The sequence below is a fragment of the Rutidosis leptorrhynchoides genome, chromosome 2 (assembly GCF_046630445.1).
Source record: "Rutidosis leptorrhynchoides isolate AG116_Rl617_1_P2 chromosome 2, CSIRO_AGI_Rlap_v1, whole genome shotgun sequence".
Classification (NCBI taxonomy): Eukaryota; Viridiplantae; Streptophyta; class Magnoliopsida; order Asterales; family Asteraceae; genus Rutidosis; species Rutidosis leptorrhynchoides.
Window position 1 is genome coordinate 322,044,058 of NC_092334.1, and position 3,967 is coordinate 322,048,024.

The following is a 3,967-nucleotide window of genomic DNA, read 5'->3' on the forward strand; positions in this document are numbered from 1 at the left end:
AAGAGTCTGGTTTGATTTTTTATTGGATTTAAGATATATTATTGATTTGTCTAATTTGTCATCCATTTAATGTTGTTATAAAGGGTAACTGATTAATTAATTGCTATAATTAATATTGAATTACCAAGAATAAAAGGGACATAATTGGTACTTTATTGACTTATAATGGTTATTTTTAATAAGAGACAGTAATTTTGAAAAAAAAAATAAAAATAATAAGGTGGACAGTTTTTTTTAGAACGGATGTGAAGTAAAAAATAAACCACATAAAAATTCAAAGAAAGTGACCTTGTGGTTGTGACCAAGGGTAGAGGCCCATTATAATATTTCAGAAGCCCACCATAAAAAGCCGCTTATTTTAGGCCCACAATAGATATTAAACATCTGAAAATGATTAGCCCTAAACGTAAACCCTAACCGTAATGGTAACCAAAAAGTTGAGTGTAGATAGCAGCTTTATATACGAACGCAAACACATGAACCCTATTGTTAAATCATTCTCTGCTCATTCGCTCTTTATATCTAATCTCAATTGTCACTCAAAGAGTCAAAGGTAACCGATACACTTTCTGTTTGTTAATTATTTTGTTTTTCATTTTTTCATTTTTTAATTTTAATTAAGATTAAGATAAGATAATAATTGACGTTGTAATCGAGGTTTCTCAATGACTACTGATTCATGATGACGAGTCTGATATCCATTCACAAATCGTGACGACAAATCGAGGCATTTGTCTGCGAAATTTTACTAAACTTTTTGTTTGAACCTAAATTTTAATCTATGTAATATTTGTTTATGAGATTAGTGAAAATGGAATAATGATGAAAAAATCTATATTTGACAACGACTTCTGAAGCATTAATTTTGTCAAGTGATTGACGAAACACGCTCCTACTCATTCTGAATTCCAATTTTCGTTAAAAAAACGTTGTATTTTTGTTGAGTATTACCTCCGTCCCACTACAAGTGTCCACTTACTTTTTGCACACAGTTTTAGGAAATCCCACTAACTCCATTCTCAACCAATCAGAAATCTTCTCTCTCCAGAATAACCTCTTCTCATTGGTTGAAACACAAAGTGGACACTTGAAATGGGATATTCCAAAATGGAAATGTGGACACTTGTAGTGACACGGAGGAGTATTATTTTATTATTATGATGATTTTTTTAGTTAAAAAAACAGAGGTTGAAAAGTGGCAATGATGATGAACACATTCTCTCTCATATCATTAAAACTCTGAGTGATAATCCGATTATTTTTCAAGCACTTTTGAGCCGCTTTTTTATATTTAATCGCTTTGATTATAAATTGTGCTATGCTACTCTATATTCAGTGGCGGAACTTGAAACCGGCCACAGATCAGGTGAGTGTAAAAATTTATTAAATTTTTCATTGATATGTGGGGTGAACACTAAAAAAAACCTTATTTTTTAATAAATTATTTTTTTAGTGTAAAATTTAAAAAAAAAAAAATTCAGCTCGTCGGGTGCCCTGCCCTACCCCTTATATATTCCGCCGACTATATTATTATATATTGCAAAAAGATTGCACATAGGCCTTTCTTAGGTTACTACGAGGGTTAGTGATTAATGAAAACAGAACCTAACTATTGTTTTTAATTTCAGCGATTAAGATGATTTTATTCTAATACGACTAAACGGATCTTACGTCCTGTTTAAATCATATAATACCAATAAAATTTCATAGAAACTGGAATTGAATTTTTTAGACAGCTTTTTTTTTTTTTTTTCCTTTTAATACCAATAAGATTTTAAGACATGCTTTAATTAATTGTACTTTGGTGATAACCACTCCATTAACCTCTTGTTAACCACCTCACTAATTTTTTTTTTTTTTTTGAAAAGCAGAAATTTATTTCAATCATGGATAAAGGAGTACAAATATGGAGGATACCGAGCTAGCATCCAACAAAGGGACAATACATACAAGTACACAATTTAACATCGCAAATAACAACATACACACACGCATCGCACACTACATCAATTACACAAGGAATACTTTCGGATTATGGAGCCAATTATGCCAATCTATCTTCTTGTTTTTATACCTTTCCGCAATCCATTCAAAGCTTTTAATCTGTATCTCATTCAACGCCATCGGAGGAGACCAACTTGTTTTCTTGAACACCATTTGATTTCTATTTTTCCATATTAAGTAACAAGTCCAAAGAGTCGCATGAATAATTTTTTTCCCCAAATCCGAAGCTTGTAATGAAAGGTTACCACAAAGAAGGCTACTTAAGGAGGGAAGAGGCCCATTGAGCCCCCACCAACTCAAGATCTTGGCCCAAATCGGAGTAACCTTATTACAAGAATATAACGAATGTTCCACCGATTCGGGGATATCACCACAAAGAGGACATAAAACATAGTTTAGATCTATACCACGCTTGTCAAGCTCCATGAGAACGGGTATGCGTTCACGTTTCGCTCTCCATACAAAGACACCAACTTTTTTAGGCACTAGGTTATTCCTTTGAGTTTTAATCGTAGTAGTGCTCGAGGGGTATGCGCATGTCATTATAAGCTTTGATAAACGTTGTGTTGAAAATTTCCCACTCCCACAACGATTCCAAATCCATGAATCATCTTTGTCCGGTTCCATCTTCACATTATTTAATAGCGATTCAAGCTGATGCAGTTCTGACTTCGTTCGGCCTGTGTCATCTCGGATCCAGGCCCATTTCGCTACTGTTACGTCGCTGACTTGTTCCATTCGATCTGCTACAGCCGCATTCGGGTTTGATTCTAACCTCACAAGACTTTTGTATACATCTTTAAGAGGTTTGTTGTTGATCCAATCGTCTTCCCAAAACTTTGTATTTTTCCCGTTGCCTATAGCCTTCGAAAATGATGAGGTGAATTCAACTCCAATATTGTCGATCTCAAAACCTGCTTTAACAATGTTGCTCCAAGTAGAATTATTAGATAAAAAAGAAGCATTCCCACCCAAATTTAAAGACCCCAAATCCTCATAAATACTTTTGATAACTTTAGCCCACAAGGAAGTAGTTTCGGTTTTAAACTTCCACCACCACTTGCCGACTAATGCTAAATTTTTGAAATTAAGGGAACCCAAGTTTAGTCCGCCATCCTCATAAGAGCGAATGACATCATCCCATTTGACCCACGAGATTTTGGACTCTTTACCCGACCCGCCCGAAAAAAAATTTCTTCTTACACTCTCAAGTTTTTTAAGCACACTAGAGGGGGCACGGAAGAACGAAAAGTAGTACAACGGCAAGCTATTAAGAACCGAATTCACGAGTGTTAAACGCCTACCGAATGACATCGCACGAGCCTTCCATTCCGACAATCTATTCTCGAATTTCTCTATCACCGGATCGCAACTAGATTTCTTACTCATTTTCGCACCAATTGGCAACCCAAGATAAATAAATGGGAACGAACCGACTTTACAACCAAAAATATTTGCCATATCCTCAACCTCCTTTTTTTCCACCCCGACACCAAGTAGATTACTTTTGGAATAGTTGACTTTTAAACCGGAACTTAACTCAAAACACTTTAAGAGTTTCATAAGGTTTCTAACATTTTCTAAACTCCATGAACCAAAGAAGATGGTGTCATCCGCATATTGTAGGTGCGAGATAGGAACATTTTTGGAACCTATCTTCACCCCATGGTATAAGTTATTAGACACCGCAGACTTTGCTAGCCAATTAAGGCCTTCGGCCATAATAAAAAGGAAAGGAGAAAGAGGATCCCCTTGTCGGACACCACGACCAAGGCGAAATTCTTTTGTTGGACATCCGTTGACAAGGACGGAAATAGAGGCCGATTTTAAACAAGACATAATCCATCCCCTCCACTTATCACCAAACCCCATGAATCCCATCATGTGATACAAAAATTCCCAATTAAGGCTATCAAATGCTTTTTCAAAATCTACTTTGAAGATCAAACTTTTTATACGGTTC

The 3,967-nt window shown here is 35.4% G+C and overlaps 1 non-coding gene across 1 annotated transcript; it reads left to right on the plus strand.

Moving 5' to 3' along the window:
* Positions 1 to 660: 660 nt before the first annotated feature.
* Positions 661 to 744, plus strand: LOC139895426 (small nucleolar RNA SNOR75). The gene has a single exon (XR_011775877.1). It is a non-coding gene; the product is annotated as a small nucleolar RNA SNOR75 (small nucleolar RNA).
* The last annotated feature ends 3,223 nt before the right edge of the window (positions 745 to 3,967 follow it).